The 25,958-nt window shown below is 34.2% G+C and overlaps 1 pseudogene; it reads right to left on the bottom strand.

The window, feature by feature from the left end:
• Positions 1 to 25,958, bottom strand: part of LOC109057631 — an 80,063-nt pseudogene that overhangs the window by 51,104 nt on the left and 3,001 nt on the right.

A 25,958-nucleotide genomic window follows, 5' to 3' on the forward strand; every position in this document is an offset into this window, starting at 1 on the left:
TTGTTATTAATTTTACAGGTGAAGTAGGGATGAGCAGTGGGGTACCACGACCGTCAACCTCAAACCTCAAATTCTGCTGCAGATTTTGACAAACAAGCCTGTTTCAAAAGGTTCCTGTTTCTGTTTCCTTTATCTGATGTTCCATCCATCAAGACTTTTTGCTTGATTTCCATTCATTGAGCCAGGGCTGCTGGGAAGGGCCAATGACAGCTCTAAGACCCCCCCACAGGAATCAGGCACTGTCTCAAAGAGTCACAGACTTACTGGATTAGGATGGCTTCCTTAGTGGCTTCATTCCTGCCAATTTGAGGGTCTTCAAGGGAAAGTGAAGCAAAAGTCATGACCCAACCTAACAAGGGAACTTCTCTGAAGGAACACCATGGTGTTGGCAAATCACACTTGTTTTTTCAGAGCAAAACAAAACATGGCACAAAAATTACTTTAACTGGAAGGAAAAATGATGTTACTTGTTATTTGACCTTCAAATGAGCCTTTAGAAGATGATAAGAAAGGCTCTAGAGAACACCGACACAAAAATACTCAAACAAGGACATTGGACATAATATACAGTAGGAGCTTCCTTTCCATAGACTTATTTTCTTTTGCTCAGCCAGACACTTAACTATACAGAAAAAAAGAAAATTAGAAAAGGGATTATCCATCATACCCGGCAGAGTGAATACCTCATGGATTTTTATACTTTAGGGCACTATTTTCTTGCAAACTTAAATTTAAACACAAATACAACATATTAAAACAAAATCAATTAATAGTGTTTATTATTATTTTGTTAGGGTTGGGAGTTTTTTTATGTTCTGTTTTCATTTTAATTCAGTTAAAGTTTTAGTCATTTTTTATTTTATTTTATTTTTTTTAAGATATGTCCATTTATAGTTCTTGATTTTTAGTTTTCATTCAGTTTTATTTTTACTTATTTAAGTTATTTCAAGTTAGTGCAATAAGAAATGTTGCATTGGCAACTACCTTTTTAGGTTTAAGATATATAATATATATATATATATATATATATATTTATATATATCTCATATATATCATCCTAGATATATATTAAAGTGCAAACATGGGCCTGCCACTCCTGCTTCAAATGGAATACCTGATTGACATGTCAAAAGCAGCCAGGCCTTTCCTTTTTTAAGACAGCAAATTTAGGTAGCACAATGAGGTCTGTTGACATTGACGAGGCTAAATGTCATTGCTGCCAAACCAACACATCACCTCTGCTCGTGGCTTGGCAGCATCAGTCTCTCTCTAAAAAGCGCCTGTCGCTCTGGTGTTGTGGCCCCGGAAGGCTTCAACAAAGCTCTTTTTGCCGTTTTCTTTGCAAGTGTCAGTAAAACTGAGCTGCAATTTCACCTAAAGAGGCCTTTATGGTACTTACGGCTGCTGCCCAGCTCCTCAAACAGATACTGCACCTTCTCCCACTGAGTAGAGTTCTGGTTGGGCGGAGATTCCAACGGAACAAATGTCCTGAAAAAGAAATTCATATATGTCATGATATCATCATTTACAGACTACCATTTAAAAGTTTGGGATTGGTAAGATTTCTAACTGTTTCTATTTTTATATTTTAGAATGTTATTTATTCCTGTGATGACAAGGCTGAATTTCCCAATCATCAGAAATCATTTGCTTTTCAAGAAATATTTCTTATTATTATCAGTGTTAAAAAGTTGTGCTGCTTAATATTTTTGTGGAAACAACAACACTTTTTTCCCCCCAGGATTCTTAAATGAACAAAAAGTTTTCAAAAAAAGAAATCTCATGTTACATTATAAATCTACTTTTAATTTTGATCAATTTAATGCCAATTAAAAGTATTAATTTCTCAAAAAAAAAAAAAAAAAAACACAAAACTTTTGAACTGATTTCAACAACTATCTGACACTCAATGGCTACATACAGTACACACTGAGACTTACAATATACAAAAAAAAATAAATAAATTACAGCATACAAGGTCATAAAGTAAACACAAACTCTTCAATCGAATGTACAAAATTACAATAGAACAATATGCAATAAAAAAAATAAAACAATAATACTAAAATAAACAATTTATTATTATGATTAATAGAATATAATCTCATCTGTTTTTATAGGTTAACTAACGATTATCGACGACACATACACAAATAAAAATATCAACAAAAAATATAAATAAAAAAACATAATCTATCATGAATGCAAAAACAACAAAAAAAAATTAATTTCAAAGTTCTGCTATACAATTTATTATATAAATTAAATATAAATATATTTAATGTCTAGACTAGAGTTATAAAGAATGTTCTTTTGATTTAAAAAAAATAAATTTTAAAACAAAATTATAAGATAAATTGATTAACATTCCGATAGTTAACATGGTGGAACACATTAGGCCTACAACAGGTGACCACCTTTGTGTAGAATAAAACTTTTTCTAGGCCACTGATAAAGCAGGAGTCTTCATCTTATGTCAGTACATATCATTTAAAAAAATAAAACTTTAAGTAGGGGACTTTTACTTAAAAAGGTAAAATGTCTTGTACATGTATGTATATATATGTTTATGTCTGTGGTTGATGGCATGAGTGTGTTTACTGTGAACTATCATGTAGAGATCCTTGTATACAGCTCATGCGATGTATCGCCGCAAGCTTTAAAAGCAACTAAGAATACAGTATGCTCACATTCTGAGTAAATATCTGCAACACGAAGAAAGCCAGTCATCTCCAATGAAAAGAACATCACTCACAGGGTTAGGTTGCATAAGCAAATACCTCAAGCTATAGCTGGTCTGAAAAAAATCCTGAGTTTTAACCGTAAGGTTTGGTTTGAGTCTGTATCAATTCTATAATTTGTATCTCAAGCAATTATAACTTATATATGACTCTTTCTTTCGCCTGACCATTTCTTATTACAAAAATAATAATGGTGCAAATATGCAAGTCAAACAGGCAAAAATTTATGTGAATGTATATTAATTAAAATTGATATACATTAAATTAATGTGAAAAAATATTAGGGCTGAACAGCTAAAATCTAAATGAAACAATTTTATTCAAAAATATATAAATATAATGTAACAAAGTTAAATTATTATTATTATTACATAGGTACTTATAATACATTTTACTATTAATACTGATATACAGCATATGCACACTTAGATTTATTTTCAATATTTATTTGTCTGAATATCATGTCATTTCAGCAATGCTGCGTCGTGCATGAAAATGTCATCTTTTAGGGGTGTCAGTAAATTATGTTGTAACCTGTACACTCAGCAGGACGCGGTTTCATAAATCGACCAAGAACTCCGTGAAGGTTTATGCAAAGGTACACAAGCTCAAAGACTTAACACGTATCTGACCTTTGTGTTCACTTTCCCTGTCGTTTGCCATCGGTCCAAAATACTATGTCAGCCAAACTCACTGTCTATAGTTAACTTCCACTCGGCCAGTTGAATGATATCGCATTAGACACTAAATTAAAAGCACACAGCCTAATTTGTAAGCAACGACTGGTGGCTAATTGCAGGCTAATAGGCCAAATGCGATCTATTGACTTAGAATCTGTCTCAGATGTCCTCGTGAGCACCCTTTTGAAACCTAAAATGACAAATGGGACACTTTACGGTCTCGTGGACTTCACAGACACGCACTAGAGAAGGCCACGTGAATGCAGGTCCACATGAAGACATCCATTTGGGACAAGGCCCGTGTGTCTAGAGCTTAGACCAAGTACGGCATTGATAGAGTGCACTTAGAGCTCTCCAGACATTTCGACGGGTACGATAGATTGAATGAGACTACAGAGGCTGGGAAGGGTCAGCTCTCCATTTATAAGTCCCATTCTTAGCGCAGACCAATCACAACAGGCAAACAAAAAGAAGTCACTCTCCAAATGAACAATCACAAACACAGGGACTCTGAGTCTCACCCTGAAAAAAAAAAGACGATGGAAAAGGCCATCATGTCCTCCCACTTCAGGAACCCTGAGACACAATACTCTTGGTAAAACACTGCACTAGTTCAAAAAGTAAAATGAACACCAAATTGCTTCTGTCCGAAGTGCTATCCCCACTTTTACTTTTAAATTTTGTCTCCACGGCATGTCCCTCTTCCCATTCTGCGATCAAAGTAACCCATCCCACTGGGTCTATATGACATGAAGGGTGTGATGAAGGTATCCTGCCCCACAGGAAACACTATTTAATGGTTGAGAGCACATTGTAAATTATATGACCTGGTGATTTAACAGACGGGGAGTTTTTAGTATTCTTGCAGCAGCAAAGAAAATCCATTATGTTTATGCTGCACGAGCACTGCTGAGAACAAAAAGTATAAACTCGAGGTTAAATGGCACAAAGCCATGCCATGTATCTCTACACATTTAGACTTTATGTTGGTTTTTAGTTGGGTTAACAATTGGACAAGAAATTGTTACACGGCTCGACGAAAAAAAAAAAAAAACTGAAAGGTCTTGAAAATGGCTTAAATAATGACGCCACAAGGTCTTGTAAAAACACAAAATATGATCTTAAATTTAAAAAAAAAAATGTTCCCAATAAACATCAAATAAAAATTCACAACTAGAACATTTTAACAATAAAAAAAAAATAAAAAGGAAAAATAACAAAATTTCAACAATCAAAAAAACACAACAGAATATAGTAACAATGTTAAAAAAGCTCTCCCATATTTAAATTTGGGTTCACCCTGAAAAAACAACAAAACACCAACAAAAACACCCATATTTAAATTTGGGTTCACCCTGATTCAGGAATCATACACAATAAGATCAGGAGCAAGCATAATATAGGCTCAATTATGATTTTAAGTTAATTTTAATTTAATGTCGTGCTGTAGATGTTGAGCTCTCTGACTCTCTAGAAATAAAACGTTTCATATTTAATATATAACTACAATAGTCTAATATATTGACATTAGTCTGTGAGTAGAATCCACTGATCTAAAACTGTTGCAATTATTGGTGCTGAACTAAGTTCTGGCTAGAGCCCTTTGTATTCCAAATAACAAAGAAATCAACCAGAAATGTAATATTATAAGCAATTGATGTGCCCCCTGTAGAGACATCATGCTTTCTAAACTAATATATGGCTACCTCCAGATTGTAGCTACAGTTTTATTCTCCAATTCCACAAAGGTAATTTTAGTATAAAATCATCAAATACTGGTTATGATCAGTATTCCTGTTCAACAAGTTTCCCAGCATGCTTCACACGGCCTGCTGTACCCAGTGTAGTTGACTAATGACGAGTGAATGATATAGTAACGCTCTCACAACCGACCTCTTCTTCACAACACACAGAATACTATCATCCCACAATATCAGACTTCACCGAAGACCAATCAAAGCCACACAAATTGACTTACCCGAAAAACAAAAAGCCGCACTGACTACAACAATCCACAAATCCTACTGTATACTTCAGTGCATTTTTCACTTGCTGTAAGGAGAGAATAAAAAAAAAAAAAAAAAAAAACAGGTTGTATCAACCTTGCATTCATCAAGTCATCAATCCGTGATAAATTACGCTTCATGGATATAATGGGCTTTGGAGGCTAGAGTATAATTAATATATTTGCAGTGCACGTCTTTATAACAGTCAGAACAACACCAGTTCTCCCTAGTTCAGTCCTCTCGCTGTGTGAACACATTGTGGTTCTCTGTTCTCGTGGCCCCACAAAACCTGAGCTAATGCCGATGTGTCCTAAGTGAAAATGGAACCCATGACTGATTTGACTGCGGTAACATTCTACATTAATGAGGCAATCTTTGTGTTGCAGCTTACAAACATAGGCAGGTTATAAGTCGTCACTACGCTGTCAGGAGACCTCTAACTATTCTCACTGTGAGTTAGTTCTGCAATTAGCTTGTTGCTAAAGTAACAATGTGATACTCCAATAAGTTTACTTAAAACGTATAAGTTAAAAAAAAGTCAACTATTTTCTTTTGAAAAATTTTACATTTTAAATATAATCATATATCATATCATATAAACCGCAGACATAAATCTAGATAAACAGTAAATATCAAATTTCTAATTAGGCACATATTAATAGATTTTTTAAAGATTAAAGTTTGAACAAAAACGTAATTTTTTTTCAATAGAAAAAAAAATACAACAAAAAAAAATAAAACAAAATAAAAAAAATTAAAAAGAATAAAATAAAATAAAATAAAATAATAAAAATACAACAATCAATCAGTAAAATAGTAAAATTAAATTATTAAAGGGTAAATAGAATAAAATAAAATAAAATCAAAGAAATAATAAAATAAAATAAATAAATTAAATTAATTTACATTATTAAATTACATCCCTGAATTCCCAAAATTTAATATATAAAAACCAAATAAATAAAATAAAATAAGAATAACAAAACTAAACTAAACTAAATTCAATTCAATTCAATTCAATTAAAATTAAATTAAATTCAATTCAATTAAATTAAATTAAAATTCAAATTAAATTAATTAATGCATTTATAGGTTTATATTTTTCCATGAAGGATATAATGCTACCGTGGTGAAAATTGGCCCTAAAAAAGAAGGCAGCGTAATCATCCTGCCTCCCTCTCAGGACAGCACCCATGATGCTTTAAAAATGCTGCCTACATAGGAGGCTCTACAGTTTTGGAAACGAAGCCACTTCTGAGTGTTTCAAAGGAGAAGGAGGAGTGAAAAGTTTGGAAAGAGATCTAAATAACTTCTAGAAATGGAGGCAAGCTCCTCAGCATGTAATTTTGCACATCTCTGTGGTGTCCTTAGAGAAAACTATTTGACATTTGTTAAGTGAGGCAGCAATATAGTGAGTAGAATTGATTTTTTCATCACTTTATTACCTCAATGGCGCAGTCAACTCTTTTGCAGATGGAGTCTATGTGAACTCACTGGGTTATTATAAAATGAACTGCCATAACCTGTAATCAGCAAATCAAATATCACTTAGCAATACTTCACAGGGCATTTTCTGTTGAGATGATTCATTCTAACTTTTCTAACCGTAGAAGACAGCACAGCCTTGCTTTACATACTAGTAATAGTCCACATTATTTATTGACTACAATGCTTAACGTAGCTCTTTTCCCACCTAGTTTTTCATTTTGTTTTGTGTGTGAATTATCTTGTAAGACTGAAAAAGACAATCTGTTTTTAAATAGCACACGGGTGTACTAGATAGACAAGAAGGAGTGTCAGGTTTACCAAGCACTTGTTGCTGTTGTCTTCATCTTTCTCCTCATAGTAGAAATACACAAAGGGGATCCAGAGAAAGACGCAGAACAGAATGATGGAATACAGAGCTGTGAAAGAGAAAAGGATAGGCAGTTAAACACCTGGAGCACACACAACCATCAGGATACACATTTAATACAGCATATTATGCATAATGTTTAAGATGTCAAAGGGGGCATCACAAATGCAATTTGTACACACTGATGAACCTATGACTCTTCTATTATGAATTATTTTTGAACAAATCCCGTGTTGTCAAAAAGTAAAAATGTCCAGTTGCAATGAAAAGAAAAAAAACAAGAAAAAGAAAAAAATCCAATCCAAATATTTTTCAAAAAAATCTTTTAAAAGGAATATGCAGGAAGCAGTTTGGAAAATAACATTTTACATATAAAAAATATAAAGTATATATTAAAAATATATTACATAAATTACAAAATACATATTTTCTATATGTAGAGAATATATATATTTAATACTTAAAAATTATTAGTAGTTTTTTTCTAAATATAGATAGCATATATTATGATTATATATATAAGAATATATATATACGCACTAATCTATATATCTCTATTATTCTAATTAGAAAAATACTAGAATATTTTTTAAATATTAATTATGAATATTATACATTATATTCAGAAATAGTTCATTCGCAGCTTAAATATAATTTTTTTTTGATATATTTTACAGGTTACAAGTATTTTTTTTTTTTGACGTAGGATCACTGCCAGTTAAAAACATTTCACATTTGTTGACCATCACAAATCTTTGTTAAAATGGTTATAAATTGTGTTAGTAGTACGCATTGTTACAAGGATTTAATTATAGCAAACATCAATTCAATCAAATTTTAGTTGGTTCGATAAATAGGCTTTATAAGGGATCTAAAAGTAATTTTTGTATAGTACGCATTGTTACAAGTATACATGACATGTAAACATGAAGTGAATAAGTAATATATAGAATAAAGGGTATGAACACAAATCAAGTGAAATCAAAGTCTTAACACAAAGATTCCTAGAAACCAATAAAACTCCCACATACATGATTACTAACCAACAAACAAAACACAAACAAGATGAAATAAAAAAAAAGAAACAAAGATCACCAATAATACAAAAGATCACAAACAAAATACTACAACAAGAAAAAAAAATTATTTTGATTACTCCCCCCCCCCCACATACAATGCAATGAATTAAAATCGTCAGCTTGGCCTATTTCAGTCCTGAAGCGGATCACACACTTTTGTGACCCTGTAAATTGTCATCTTCACTTCTCATGTAGGTTACTCAGTTGATACAGGCGATTTGAATAATACATCCTTCTTTAGTTCTGAAAATATGTCATCATAAAGCCCTGCAGATATGTTTGTATACATGAATGGAGTGGATTAAGAAACTGCAGCTGGATCATGAGAAAAAAATCTGGAGTGCACGAGACAAAACCATATCACACAACACCCCGAACATCTTTCTCTCCAAATAGAAACAGGTCTGTAATCATATAGACTGTATCCCACACTGGCAACACATCAGAACGGCTTGCAATGACCTACCATAAGCACGAAAAAATAATCCATCATTCTGTCTGCGGTCAAGTAGGACAAAAAGCTAATTTCCGAGAACATGTAAACATGCTCTGCACACATCAGTCAAATGTGTACATGTGTGTTAATTTGATAAATGCTTCGATTTCAAAAGATAGCTGTGTGAAAAGGACAGGCGAGTGCGTTTCTGTCGGGGAAAACATAAATGTTTTTTAACAGCAGGCGAGAAGGAAAACAGAGCAGCAACATTTCAAAATAAAAACATAATGGGATGAAAACGGTTATCGTTATTGTTTCATGAGACCCGCGGCTGATTTTGCCAGCTGTTCGTGTGCTTTTCAAAACGTCATTTTTTGATTGCTGCACTTTTTCTGGATTACTGTGAGGGATTCGATCATAGGGCTCTCATCTGTGAGTTCAGTGGATCAAAGCTGCTCATACAGATAAACTCTAAACTCTCACACGCTCTCGCTACAGTTTACCTTGTGGCATCTGACCAGCGCTCAGTTTTGCGTGATTACAGAATTTCTCATAGTTTTGAGTATTTGTGTAAAGTTTCAAGAGGTTCGACCCATCCTGTATCCTGAGAGAAATACCACACAGTTTGTGTTCTCAAGGCAAACCACATGCATCAAACTCTAGACCAATCCAAGGCACCCGGTACCAATTTGCTGCAATTAGAAATACAATAACAGTTTAAATTGCATCCGTCAGGAGTGTTTGTTTGGCTAATTAGTGGTGTTTGCTAAGGCAAGCATCCCTGGTTCTGTAGCATATACTTGAGGTTTGAGTTCTGAAAAAAACATTCATGTCAGTTTATGCTATGGACATGAGTGATACCTCAAATCAACAAAATGCATAAACGTTAACGACAGAGAGACGAGGAACACGAGACAGACAGCAGGACATAGATAGATAACTCCCGCCCAAGACCGCATGGCTTGAATGCTTTCTCGAGGTGATAATGTGATTCAATAGCATGATTCAGAACATGAAGACAAACTAAAAGACAATCACGACTACAGCAGGCACTTCGGTATATAGGTTACTCACAACATAGATCTATCTTTTAACACATTAAACTCCACCCAATAATCCCTCACCTCCGCCCACTTAACTCCTCGGACCCAATAATCCCTCAAGAGTTTTTACTTAAGAACAATGAAGCAGCAAAAAGAAAGAAACCCATTTGTCCTTCCTCACAAACCACATTGTGCATCTTCGTTAATTCTGGGCACCTGTAGTGAACTAAATTACCGAGAGCATACTGGTTAAATACACAACATGCTGTGGAAACGAGGGCCAGTAAATGTGAAAGGGAAATGTCAACGTTTCAGTGACAGCAATTACAGCTCCTGGTGAGATTATGGCTGCTTTGGTTTGTTCGATTGTTTTAAAAAGGCTGCATGAAACATTCCTCTTCAATTACACTTCATATTTCATGTTGAAGTATAACTGCTTTCATCTAACCACAGGCAACTTCTCTGAGGTTTCACCATGCAAAGTGTCTAACAGCTAAAGCACAGTACACGGTCAGCATGCTAATTAAAGCACAACTGAAAAATATCAATAGTAAAAAAAAAAATAAATTAATAATAATAATAATAAACCTAACTAATCATCTATTCGGATGAAAAATATACCATCATTCAAATGTTTGGGAAAGTTTTTAAAATGATTTTTAAAGAACACCAAGGCTGCATTTATTTGATCAAAAAATGCAGTAAAAACTAAAATATTCTGAAATATTATTACAATTTAAAATAACTCATTTCTTTTTAATATATATTTTCCAGTCTTCAGTTTCTCATGAACCATTAGAAATCATTCTAATATGCTGATTTACTGCTCAAGAAATATTTAGTCATGTTGAAAATAGTTTTGTGCCGCTATATACATTTTGAAATAATCATTTTTTATGATACTTTTTTTCAGGCTTCTTTTATGAACAGACATTTTTAAAGAAGAGCATTCATTTTGACCTTTTACTGTCACTTCTGATCAATATAGTGCATGAATAGTAATATTAGTAATCATTGCTTTTTAAAATTGTATTTATCTGTTAAAATACATATTTATGCTCGCACACTCATCTCATATCTTATCATCTAATGGGGTAGGGCTGGGTACCGAGTTCGATACTTTTTAGGTACCGACCGAATTGCCCTCGATACTATCGAGTATCGAAAATGATGCTCATTTCCAGAGTTCGATTACCTAAGAAGTTTAACTCTCAACGTCATGCTCAAACAAGTACATATATGAAATGACACAACACCACACATAAAGTCACTCACACACACACAAACTCTACACACACGAGACGGCACATACTCATATCAGGCGCGTGCACGCACAAACTCTCCACACGCATACTTATATGAGACGCGAGCACACACACATAATACCTTAAAGATGTGGAAAAGTCGATCAAAAGTGTGGGTACATTTCTCCAGCCTCGTGATGCCAATCAGGCGCGCGATGCAGTTTTGCGGTAAATAATATTGCTGCAAAGTACCGGTACTACGACAAATATGATCAAAACCTTGACAGTGCAACGGAGTAAACTAAGAGCAGAAAGTTGCCCGTCTTCGACTGGTAAATGATAGATACCTTGTTGTCACTCTGACAGTGTTTATATTGCCATAAATATAACTACTGAATGTACACTGCCGTTCCGAAATTGGGTTGGTTATGTCGATATTTTTTTCAGTAAGGATGCATTAAAGTTATCAAAGTGACATTAAAACAAATGTTACGTTACAAAATATTTCGTTTTAAATATAATGCTGTTCTTTTTTAATTTTTTATTTCATCAAAGAAATCATGAAAAAACAAAAGTTCATAGTTTCCAAAATCATAACGTGCAGCACGACTGTTTTCATATTTCTGAAGGGTCATGTGACCTGAAGTAATATTTTGACATTCAGCTTTTTGACATCACAGGAATAAATTACTTTTTGAATATACATTCAAATAGATTTTAAATTGTAATACTATTTTTCACACTATTACAAGTTTTACTGTATTTTTTTTCATTAAAATAATTCAGCTTTGGTGACATGCTCTTTAAAAACATTTTTTGTTCGTTTGTGCACTGGCTAAGTTTTTCTGAGGTAATGTGTTCTGTAATCTTGTTAAAATGGATTTCATAAAATTGGTAACGAAAAAAGTATCGTTAGGAACCGGTATTGAAACAAATGTAACTAAATTGGAAATATATTGAAAAAAACCCCCTAACAAAAACCCACACTAAAATTAACCATAAACTAACAAATAAACAATAAATCAAAAAATTATTAGTTATCTACATGTCATGATGTACTGCCTGATGTCTGTATTATGTTGTAATACCTAAATTCACTTCGTAAAGCACCAAAACAATGATATGACAATGGACAAAATGACTGACTTTCAATTTTTTAGGTGGCATATTTTGGGTGCATCTATAGTGGCACAATTCATCTACATTTGCTTTTAAATAAAGCCATTATTGCATGTCAGATATGGATAATTCGGACTTAAGACAAAGCAGCAATGCATTGATTTCAACAGGTCATCATTTAATGGCTAAAAACAATGGACTGTTTGCCTATAGGCACTAAAGCAGAACCATCCAATGCTAGTGGCACACATTGCAGGACTGCTCTCTGTCTCTAGTCTGAGTTCATGGCACCCAACCAGTGGGTAATATTAATCATAACAACATGAATATAACACGGTGAGGGAATAGCCGCACTGCATTACTGCAGATCATCCATTTTCAATCTAACCAGATTATAATGGGAAAGCACCTGACTGGGGAGAAAAGTTTAGCATATTAATCCCCCTGACAAAGAGAAGAGGGAGCTAAATAATTAAATGGCCAACCTCGGTCCTCCACTAAGTTCTGGCTTGCTTTTGTAGTGCTGCAGCGATTCCCCCTCAGGTGTGGAGACGAAAGGGTCGATGAATCCACTGCGAGACACCCAGTTCAGACTCATAAAAACGCACTCGAGTCTTCAGACTCATCTCCTGGATACAGTTATGTTGATGGTTATCATTTTAAGAGGGTTCTGAGTTATGCATCCCTTCAAGCTAAAACTACATACGTGTTTATTTGAAAACTAAATCTGCAAGTTTGTCTGCCGGGGAGACCTGGTTAATTCAATTTGTTTCTCTCCTTTACAACTTTAATCAGCTGTAATCAACTCAATAGCCACTAACAATGTACCTTTGCTAATTTAAAGCTTATTTGTTTGTGATTGTGTTGCCACTAGCAACACTATGAATGATCGTAAAGGAACAGTTCACCCAAATTCTGCCATTGTTTAGTCACTCTCATGTCTTTCCAAACCCATTTGATTTTTTTCTTCCGATAAAAAAAAAAGAAAGAAAAAGAAAAATGAAAATTTAGGCCGAATATGTTTAATCCACTCATTTCCATACCTTCCAACATATTTTGATCCGATTTCGATAAATGATGTAAAAGAAGAGCACCTTTTTATTTTTGGGTGAATTAGTCTCAAAATTTTCTCAGTTCTATAGCATTGCCTTAGCAGCGCAAAATGTTGTGGGTTCGATTCCCAGAGAAACACATGTTAGTTAAAAAAAAAAAAAATTGTATAGCCTTAATGCACTGTAGTCGCTTTGGATAAAAGCTTCTGCTAAATGCATAATAATGTAAATGTTATTCCTTTTATAGCTTTTTTATTCAATGCCTGGATGTTTTTTATTTCTTTGCTAAAATACACACCCAGCAGCAGGCTAGTTTCACACTCTCACTTTGTCTTGCTTCTTGTGAATATGTCAATATGAAGATAGAGATATTTTAATAGGGCTTCTGGTTTAAATCTCATTAGCAAAATGGCAATAGATCTGGGAATCTGTCTAATTTAAATGGTTCTAGACATTGCATTCAGAAACTGGTTTGCCTCGTCACTCATAAGTCACTTAAATCCATAATTCTCCAAAACTATCACTGTCAATGTCAATCACTTTGCTGCTATGTTGCCAATTCCTAGATTCTCTGTACATAAATTATGTACATAAATAGCTCACTGCTTTAATACTACCGGTTAAGGATACTACAGACAAAAAAAAAAAAAAAAAAAACTTTCCATGCACTGGTCAATTTTGGGCTATTTGGCTTATAGTGCGTTTGTTTTAGACTAGTGGAAAAAAAACATCCAAATATATTAATATATATGATATTATTTTTTTGCACTTTATCTATTTGGGTCTGTAGATTTCAATTAAATTATGTTTTTCTTAAAATTAGTTTTTTTTCTCCTGCACTCAGCCAGAATCTCCACTTCAGTAGCCCTATACTTAACAGTGCATGTTCCATCTATATTCTTAAGTTTTTTTTCCAGAGGATTTTTCATATGCCATTTGCCTGATGATATATATATAATCTATATTATATATATATATATATATTATATATATATATATATATATATATATATATAGCTATATATAGATAATAGATATATAAAAGGATAAATTATTATTTTTAACTCTGGTTGTTGACAGTATTTTCCTACTTATGGAGTGATAAAAAATAAATCCAATCTATAAACACCACTGATTCTTTTATGTCTACAAAATGAAACAAGAATTTTGAATGTGGCCTTATCCAATGTTCAGATTTCCGGAAATGTATTCAAACCTGTGCATATTTAATTAGATCAAATCCACACATTCAAATAAACACAATACAAAACAATATAATGAAAAAACATGTTTGCAATGCTTAATGCAATTAATCAACAGGGGAATATGTGAAAGGGGTTAAGCAAAAGAGAATCAACGTTGTACAGGCCTCACAGACAAATGTGGAGGAATCATCAATTGAAATGGAAAAAAAACAAAAAAGAGTCACATCAACACAGAAACAACAAACAAAAGAACTTATAAAAAACACTTTTTTGCTGTCCCACAAAAGGAAGGAGTCTGTCGCAAGGGCATCAACCTCCAAACTCTACATATCCCAGAATGCACAAACACATTACAATGATGTGAAAATGAGATGTCAGGAAAGGCCTAGGGGGAAAAAAACTGACAAAGGAAATTTCAGTATCTCTGTAACATGGGGCACATGTGATAGCATGTTTTACCTTTTCATTTCCTGTAAAACTGTCAGCAGCACATGGACCCACACACCATAGGGCAGATGGCAACGGGACATTAATGTCATAGAAAAAACACAGTGCTCAATCCCTGGTTTAAGCTCACCTCTCTATACATTCTACAGTGAGACAATATCACCTTTAACTGTGAAGCTTGACAAGATTTTAATTTATTTTTCATTTACTATAAGTCCATTGTAATCCTTTTTTAAACTCTGGATTTAAAAGTCTTCAATGTCTCTCCATCCATATTTGGCGAATATAAAAGTATATAATGGTAATATACAACAGTAAACTGTATTAAATAAATCTATTTAGATTCAACCATCAGTTTAGAAAAACCATAGAAAAAGAACAATAAAAAAAACAACCACAAAAAAATAAACAACAAAAAAAAAAACAAAAAAAAAAAATAAACAAAAACAACTTTTAATAATAATAATAAAATAAAAAATATCACTCACCCCACCCAAAGTAAATGCATTACTGTATATCCTTTATTATTAGAACCTGTAAGACAAATCAGATGGTTAACCCAGAATATTATTGTGTTAGCTGTTAGCTTTATGACAGGTGAAAGCAATGGATTCTCATCACAAGAAGTCTTTTATCTGGGCAGGTGGCCAAACACTGAACACTAAACGAGGTCAAGCGGGTTTGTTCGAAAATTTCCTCTATCCATTTGGAGATACACACTTAAACTCCAAATGTGCCCAGATGTCACAGGTGGTTTATGTGAAGGAGGCGTCTACTTATTCAGTGGAGAACCGGGAACTGATTGTCACCAGATTGAAAATTAGCAGTTCGAGAAGCCTTTTGGCCTACGTGAGGCCTGTCGGATTACAAATCAGCACAGGCAATAATTTTCAATTGTATTGGGCTGTTAGAAGCACTGACCTCTCGGGGCCAAACATTCTCTGACAGGAGCACTGCAAGAATACTGATGGTAATACAGTGCTGCATCTGGAGGGTTCAGTTATCTTCATAGAAAGAGACTTTGACAGAGCACATATTATAGCAAACCAATGCAAACAGAATGCAAAACACCATTCTGCTTCTTCATTCGAGCAGAGATGTGACCCTTCAAGTAGCATAATAATAGCTTTAACAAATGACATGGACTCGCAGAAAGGCATGATATCAGATCTCCCAAGGAGTATAAAACATTGTTGTGCACCATTCAGAACTGAATTGTGATTATCTTTCAGTCTACAAAAGATTTCCTGAATTTGAATTGATTTTATTGTATTGTAGCAGAAAGAAAGTAGAATTGCACAAAGTCAAGAAAGTTGAATTAAAAAGAAATTCATATAAAATGTATAAAACAAATATTTAAAAGGGAGGTTTGTTAGTTAAAAAAACTAACTAAATAAATACAAATAAATAATATTTATTTTTTATATAAAAAATAAATAAAAAAATCCATATATATGGATACAAATCTGCTTCTGACACTGATAAACTTGAATTTAGGACCAAAATAATCCAACTGAATCTATTTGTGACCACATTTCAAAATAGTATTTTTTTTCTATTTGCAATTTAATCGATTGAAAGCGAGGAAAGAAAAAATGAAGAGAAAGAAATGTAGGCATTTGAAATGTATCTCTGTACATTGCAGCAGAGAAAGGTTGACATCTGATGAAAAGAAAGCCCTGTACCCTTAGAGGTGTACATAGACTCGATGGAATTCCTTTTCCCATTTACAGAAGGGAAAAGGGCATCAATTTCCTGAAGTGGTGGCGTAATACAAGCCACAAATAGTGAATTAATGTGAAAATAGCACAAAAGGGAGGTAAGATCATCTGCATGCACCACGTCATAGAAAAAGGTATGGACCCTGAAAACTGGCACTCCAAAATATTTCATGAATTGATTTCACAGTTTATATGCATTCAAAGGCTGCATTATGGAGCATTTGCCGAATATTGCCTATAGTGAATGGCGAAAAAAACAAAAAAAAACACGTATTGCAATTCAAGAGGATTTATACATCAGAATTGCATGAACATTGAAAATATTCAAGATACAGCCACAAAACAGCAGAATATGATTGCCGTTCCTATTTCACAGTGCTAAATACAGTTACATTCACCAGGGTTCTGCACCATTCAGAACTGATCTGAAGAAGCCTTTTCAATAACAATTCAATTCAAGGAATTTGAACCGAAGCAGCAGACAGGATGCTGAACTGCAATTTAAAGTTGAATGTAGAGAAGTAGAATTACAACTAATTGAAATTCCAAGAAATTCATAGACATAACAATAGATATAACATTAGACAGAGAGACACATATAACAATAGACAGCTATACTGATAGATTTATCAACAGATATAACGATATAATGACAGACAGACAGACAGACAGACAGACAGATATACATAAAAAAATAGATAGATAGATAGATAGATAGATAGATAGATAGATAGATAGATAGATAGATAGATAGATAGATAGATAGATAGATAGATCAACAGGAGAGCTGTATCTCTGGCTGCAAATTACCTCACTTTTATCTTTTATATTTATTTTAAGACCAGAAGCTCTGCACAAGGACACACCTGACTGACTTTGGCCTTTACTTATTCGAGAGGACATGAAGAGATGCGGTGGAGAGCGAGCAAAGAAGCAAACGCCTAGTCTAATTTTCCAGCGATGTAGATTTAAATGTGCAGAGGTGGACACCTCAGTGACTCCTCAACAGTTGGATCTGATTATCTTTCAGACTCAAAAGCATTTCTGGTATCCTTGTTTGAAAGTTCAAAAACCTTCAAGTTAAAATTCAAGAAAGCTTTCAGCTTTTAAGCAGTCTTGACATTTCAAACAAACTCGTGGACTGCTAACAGACTTCTGGCTGGATGATAGGAAGCCTTTAAGCTCAAGATACCGGATGTATCCAGGGACTTTTAGGGATGCTTTTCCATTTAACCTTGTATTGTGCAGCCAAACCTCAAAGTAGAGACTGTCCACTCTAAAGAACACTACATTAAATAGAAATGCTGCCCAAGGACTTGGCCCCAGGCCATCTGAACAAATACATATTTTTCCTTTAATTACTTAACCTAAGAGGTTAATCTCCAGGGATGTCTTGGATGGGGGCTTCAGCTGCAATCCATCTGGGTTTACCATCCCACTCCCGATCATCAAAAAACCCCCCACAAAAGCAAAAGCAACAAAGATGCGCCTCTCAGAAATTGGGCCGAGCATTAATGGTAGGCAGAGTGGGGCGACATTTGAATCCTTTCCTGTGTACGCTTTGGCCTGAGCTCTCATCTCAGCAGGTTCAAGGACCTTGCGCCATGCACAGCTGCCCACTTCAATAAATGCACAATCTGTCAGTGTTTGCTGCTGTTGGGCCACAACAGACACTCACACTCTCCAATAGCGTTCATGCTGAAACATGCACGGAAAACAGAGAAAAACAAAAAAAAAAATTATGCTCACACAGGGTCTCACATACAAAAAAAACATACTCTCTCAAAATCTTCAAAAAAAAGTGAAAGTTTTAAATTTACACAAGAGCAGGTGTGTATATATATATAGATATTATATATATATATATATCTATATATCAGATATATATATATATATATATATATAATTATTATTATTAATAATAATAATAAGAATATTATATAATGATAATATTTACTATCTATCTATAGCAGGTTTATACATAAATATAAATATAAACATAAATAAAAATAAAAATAGAATTTATATATGTATTATTGTTGTAATGTTTATTGTTATTATTATTATTATTATTTTATAAAACATTTACTATACAATTATTTCATAACTAAAATGTCAAAAGCGATTCTAAAAAGATTATGCTTCATAAAAGAAAATTTACGCTGTCAGCAAACTTGCATGCAAATGTGGACTTTTTCTAGGATTTATGAAGTTCATTTTCATATTTGCTGAACCAAGATATTTCAGGGTTTGTAAGCTGTCACATGATTACAATGTAAAGTGTCGTCTTACACAAAGCACAAACCCATTTTCTGCATAACACATGACAGCACTGCAGAGTTTGATTAAAACTGAGCGGCTGTAACAAGCAAAAAGCTCTTGAAGGGGCTGTTAAGCATGTCAGTGGATGTTGAGAGGGATTCATGTTACGATACGAATGACGCCTCTAATAAACGCTGAATTTTTGTGCACCTGACATCAAGCGTGATTAGCATGTTTGACAAAGGGAACACACTGCAATAAAATAATTACAACCAAGTCTGTAGAGTCCAACTGTTCAGAAGAAAGCAATCTCTTCCTCCTTCAGGACAAGTTTGTGGTGATCGCCACAGACTGCAGCGAGATAAAGTTAGGGCTGTAATTATTCCGTTTGCACAGACATGGGCGGACAGGGATCTCAGATTCTGCTTTGTAAAGAAGCCTTTGAGGCTCTGACCTGCCAGTCTCCTCAAATGTATTGGATTCGGCTTTGCTGTGTTAGATGGAGCTTGATCTCCACCTACAGGCTGCTAGGAAATCTCTTCTGCACATGATGCGGAGATGGGAGGGGGGGCCGCAATCAATGCGACTAATTCAAGAACTGCAGCAGAACGAAAATGCCACCAAGAGGAAGAAAAAAAAGCAGCAGCAGGATGATTCCGTTTGAAGGCACTGCAGTCATGTCTGTGGTGAAAACAATCTACATACCTTAATCGCAGTATAATGACCTGTGAGCGAGAGACTGCGGGAGCAGCTTGCATGATGCAGCTATAGATTGAGGACAATCTATTAATTACCATTAGATTTCACTGCAGCAGGTGATTTTAATGCAAATACCCAATGCTCAGATGGTTGAGTGTTAATGGCGGATGGTGGAAAGGCAGCGTGCGGCATCTTTTTCCAAGAACAAAGGCACTTTCCTCTGATGAGCTCTTGAGAGGGTTGACACCACACTTTTGCAAAAGATTCAAATTCCTTCTTATTCCTCCTCCTGCTTGGCTTGCGTTTCTCTGGATGAGACATTTGTTCTTCTTTCTGCCCATCCCCACGAGGACAATGGGATGAGCTCGAGAGCAAACGAAAAGAAAGTCAAACATTTGTCATCAGGAATACAAAAGCAAACATTAAATCTCTGCTGAATAAACCCCAGTGCTCTCGATGATGGTAGCATGTTGAAAATAAAAAGAAGGAAACTGAAAACGAGTCATTCCATGCAAGAAATACCATTTGTGTCCACATTTAACAAAGTGCAAAACTGACTATTGTGTACTATACAAGCCTTAAATATATGAAATCTAAATTTATTTCAGACTTAAGGAGCATATGCTAAAAAAAATTATCTGCCAGTGAATGCTGGCTTCCTCCATCACACTGCATATTTACCTGAAAATATATAAATACTGATCTGTTATTTATAAATAGGATCATTAAGCAGAAATGACATCATGAGTTTCCACATGAGCCATGTTCAAGAGATGACATTAGGCTGATAGAATTCATCAAGAATTAAATATTCATAATTTTTTCAGCACATTGATGCCTTTTCATATTGACTACTTTTTCATTCTCATCTTAAGATGGGACAAAGCAATTTAGAAGAACTTAAAGATATTTTTGAGATATTTTAGATATAAATATTTAAGAATGCATCTTACAGAAACTTACTTTAGAAGTCACTGTTCCAACATCTGTTTCTTGAATGACTCAGACATATACAGCACCTATTCACAGGCATAACTCATCTACTCAAAACCCTTCCACACAAAGGTCTTCAAAGTCTACGCCTACGTATTTGCACCCTATAACCATTATGCTAGTGACAGATCGTTCTGCAGCTGAGGCTGTGTTAGTCATAAATCACACACGTCATCAGACGGCCCTCTCTCCCCATCCTCAATCTTCTTAAGCAACTCAAAATCACCAGTATCTCATTTTTCATCACTCTATCCCACCTCCACGCATGATGCCTCAACAGAGGACCACACAACACACCAGGACGACGTTTCTTTTCAAATTTCATTTTCTTTTAGAAGTACAAATGCAGCATTCCGGTGTCTCTTTGAGCAGAGTCAGCATGGAACAATCCCTGATCTTCCAGAAAACCCAGAAATAAAGCAATCAGACTTTTTTGTGGATGCCACAGAAAAAAAAGGAAGAGATGTAACACAAGAAACAAAGTATGAGGAGAACATCATAAGAATAGTGATAAACAACACAAGATGTGGACGTCATGGGTTTAAAGGGATACTCCACCCCAAAATGAAAATTTTGTCATTAATCACTTACCCCATGTCATTACAAAACCCGTAAAAGCTCTGTTCGTCTTTGAACAAAAACAACGACTTTATTCAATAATTCCTTTGTCAACGGTCTCCTCTGTGTCTCTCCATATCGTCATATGCTCTTCTGTGTCATCCGCCCCACAAGGATGCGCTATTTTATTTAAAATCAAAGCTAAATACATGTAGAAACAGCACATCCTTGTGGTTGCACGGATGACACAGAAAGCATACACAGCATACGGTGATCTGGAGAGACACAGAGAAGACCCTTGACAAAGGAATATAGAATAAAGTCGTTATTTTTTGTTTTCTTCGTTTTACAAAAAAGTGTTCCTGTCGCTTCATATAACACAGATTGCACGTCTGATGGCAGATGGAGTATTCTGACGACGACTTTCATACCTTTTGTGGACCTTAACACTGCTATTTACTTGGCAGTCTATGGGACAGTCTCAAGCCTCCAGGTTTTCATTCAAAAAGCTTTTATGTGTTTGGAACAACATGGGGGTAAGTGATTAACGACAAAATTTTCATTTTCATTATGCCTTCAGCCATGGGTATTGAGGGTGGAAGAGAGCGCTTTTTCATTCACCCCCTCCCACCTACAACCTCCTGCCAGCAACGAGACTCGAACCAGCGACCTTCGGTTACAAGTCCAACTCTCTAACCATTAGGCCACAGCTATTTGTTTTATGGGTTTAAAAAAAAAAAAAAAAACATAGTATACCACCAGCAGGCAATTGTTTTGTTTTGTATGAATTATTTAATTGATCTTCAGAAACTATACGTTATCAATGCATTGTAGAAAGAAAAAGATTTTTGCACAAGATACATGGTTATGTTTCCAGCTTCTCTGTGCTCAGATCATTTTAAACCACTTAAGTAGAACGTTTTCAGTCCAAGGATGCAGTCTTAATGAATGTCACTTTTCTCATTGTGCACAATTCATCACTACATTATTCTGAAAGGAACAAAAATAGTTGTTTTTATAGTCTTAAAGACTTTCTTAAAAATGCAAACTTTCTCTGCATCTCACTTTGCTGACATTACCAAGGCCGTGCGTATGAAACAAATTATATTTAAAGTACAGTGACTTTCTTTCAAAAAAACATTTTAAAGAATATTTTCAAATGTTTTGTACATAAAATAAAAGTCTATGGTATAAAAAAAAAAAAAAAAAAAAAAAAAAAAAAAAACATTTTACAAAATATATATTTTTTGTGTTCCACAAAAGAAAGAAAGTCACACAGGTTTGGAACAACATGAAGGTGAGTAAAAATAACAGAACCATTCCTTTAAACAACTAGAAAAAGGAAAAGGTAGTTACTATGCAGTTACTAAAGTATTCATTGAACATTGATTGGGTGGTTCTGATTGCTTATCGGTCCAAGTCACGTCTCAAGACGTTCTGGAACCTCAGGTTCTTCTTTCAATATAAGTTTAGAAGATTTTATCATCTGAACAGTGTAAGAGAAAAAAAAACACCTAGAAAAGTAAAATTACATCACTACACATCAAGCCAAATAATTTGAAATATTTTAGCACAAATATGCAGGCAAAGTCAAACATCAATCTTTAATTTTTATGGTTAGGGCTCATAAGCATGAGCCGTAAGCCTTAACAAGTACCCTTCATAATATACTTTTTTATGCCATTAATAATTTGTACTTTCACACTGAATATTCTCTTTCACTCTGCAATGTTGCAGTAAACGCACTGCAAGTAAATGCGTCACATTATCTACCAAACAGCATATTTTCCCTGCAGTATGTTTGGGCACAAATCTCTCCTGAAAACAAAAGTTTTGTTTTCAAAGTATATCTTATAGACTTGATCGAATCAATTTTGAGCATAAAATCATATTTTGTTTTGTTCTAGGAGAACACGGGCCGACAGCTGGACAAGGGATTTGCGACGTGTCTACCTGCACAGTTACTGTTAATCTTCTGATGCTTTTCTGACTATGGAAGAAGAGGGTTTTGATTGGCTGGTTTGTATTAGCTGACAGCTCGTCTCTAGCACATTTGGCGCTGCTCAACAGACGCCGTGCCGCTCTACTACTGACGGCCTGTTCCGCGCAGCATCTGTTTGCAAACTCTAATGATAATCAAGCAACTGTGCCATACTCAATTTTATGTTACCTTGTCCCAGCATTCCTAAAAGATATTATTTAAGTGGAAGCAATGGGAGGACTCAATTAAAGTCATGCATGTCACTGAGACATATTTAACGCTATGAAGTCATAAAGAGAGAATGCAGTTCCAAAAAGCTGAGTTCAACCATGTTCATGGGTCCTTCCGACCTTGTTCAAGGAAAAGGTCACTTACTAGTGCGTTTTTTTACACACGCAGACAAGAGATTTATTCAGCAGAAAACTGCACTCATTTTAGCTTAATTTCACCAGGACGGTTCCACACAAATAAAACCATGCAGCAACTGAACTGACAGCTTTTGTAGGCAAATGCAACATTGTGCACGCCATAATTTATAACCCGAGTGAATGGATGTTAATGATGAGCTGCGGACCGGACTGTGCCGGCTCCCACAATGAAACTCAAACAATAAGGGCAGATGATGAAGGAATATGAATGGTACATTTCCTAAAATGCAAGGTAAGAAAATTTTATTACTGCACAAAATAGTGTCATTTAGTACTTACTGTAGTAGCCATACAAAACTGTGTCTTCGATCTGCTGCCTGGTCTCATTGCCTGCCGCCCATTCCTGGATTTACAAAAAAAAAAAAAAAAAAAGTTTGAAAAATATGACATACACTGTGCATATACGTGCAATCACATCATGATATATCTTTAACCCTTTTTTCGATTACAGGGCTGTCAATTGATTAAAAAAATATTTTAATCAAATTAATCACATTACTGCTGATTCATTTAGCACAATTAATAATATATATATAAAATTATAAAATGAGCATACGCTTATTTATATATATATATTTAGTAATATATTTAAAATTATATAAAATTATAAAATGAGCATAAGCTATATATATATATATATATAGCTTATGCTCATTTTATAATTTTATATAATTTTAAATATATTACTGTGGCAGACATAAAAAAAATTGCTTTTTTATCAATAAATTGGTACTTTATTGCCATATCATTAAACAGGTGTTTTATGAATATCAGGTGCATGATTAATTATATATTGTAAATTAATAATACTACATTAATATGTTAAATTGACTGTCCTATAAGATACACAGTGCAGTATAAAATAAAATGCAGGATTTGTATCTCATGTAAGGATAAAAATATGACCGACAAATATACTGCTCTATACAGTGAGGTAAAACATGATTTTTATGACAGGACTTCAAATGGTGCCACGGGATAGTGGTGATACAAAGAAGTGGCTATCTAGGTGCAGTGTGTTTTTTTTTATTCGCAATGTGTCGGAAATTCCATCAAAAACGTGACCTGACACTTTGATGACTCACAGGTTCTCGGAGTAGATCCAAATGCCAGAGAATTGCTGTCTGCCTTGCCGCAGTAAATCACTCTCTCTCTCTTCCTTTCTCTCTTTCTCTCTGACTCTCTGTCTCGATGAACTCCATCCCACATTCATAACTCACCGTTTCATCATGCCAAAAGAGCAAACCCATAATTGCTACACCAGCACTAGAAAAACATAATTCCATTGTTGGATACTTGCTGTCAGCCTTTATGAATATAACCAGGTCGAGACATAAAGAGATATTTCACAAATATATGTTGACCTATGAATTTCAATGACGTTCCCAATTACTTGTGAGTATTGGAGAATCATTTCACAAGACAATTTCTAGCTGGTAATAGCTGACATTTTTTAAGATTTGATTAATTTTCCAGTTTTCCAAACATGTAATGAGCAATTTTAAACTTCCCTGATATTCCAAGTTGTCCACAACCATAGGCCCTATGAAAATGTAATTATTATATTTACTCATCATGGTATTTCTGTTAATATCTAAAATAAATAAATAAACAAAGTAAGGTAGTGTATGCGTTTATTATAAAGATTTTTAAATGTTTTTCTGAAAGAAGTCTCTTACGCATACAAAGGCTGCATTTAATATATAAAAAACAAATTAAATAAATAATCTTTATAAATATATTTAATACAAAAAATAAAAAAGCTCTATTTCAGTATATTTTAAAATATAATATATTCCTGTGATTGCAAAGCTGAATTTTCAGCATCATTACTCCAGTCTTCAGTGTCACATGATCCTACAGAAATCATTCTAATATGCTGATACTTAATATTTTGTGGAAATCGTGATAAATTTTTTTCAGGATTTTCTGATGAATAGAAAGTTCAAAAGAACAGCATTTTTATCAAATAAAAATCTTTTGTAACATTAATAATATCTTCATTGTCACTTTTGGTCAACTTAATGCATCCTTGCGGAAGAAATAAATTAATAATAAAAAAAAAACATATTTATTTACAATCTTATTTTTATATCAAATATTAGCTATATTTAAAAAAGGTGGGGGGGGGGTCTATTTTTTAAGTGTCCAAATACTTCTTGAGGCCTCTGCGGGTGCCACAAATCTGTCTCCTGGTTTAAACAGATCAGCTTTGTGGGTTTCCAAAGAACACCCACAGAATAACAAAGATCTGTAGAATAAACCAAGCCTGATTTAACAACAATTTATAAAGAAAACTCTAGCACTGTTCAAGTTTAGCATTTGAGACAGCATCCTCATTAGCCAAACCCAGGCCTGTCAATCATTGCTGTAATCTCTTTAGGGCAGAGAACAGAAATAAACCTACAG

This window comes from Cyprinus carpio, chromosome A13 (genome assembly GCF_018340385.1).
Source record: "Cyprinus carpio isolate SPL01 chromosome A13, ASM1834038v1, whole genome shotgun sequence".
Taxonomy (NCBI): Eukaryota; Metazoa; Chordata; class Actinopteri; order Cypriniformes; family Cyprinidae; genus Cyprinus; species Cyprinus carpio.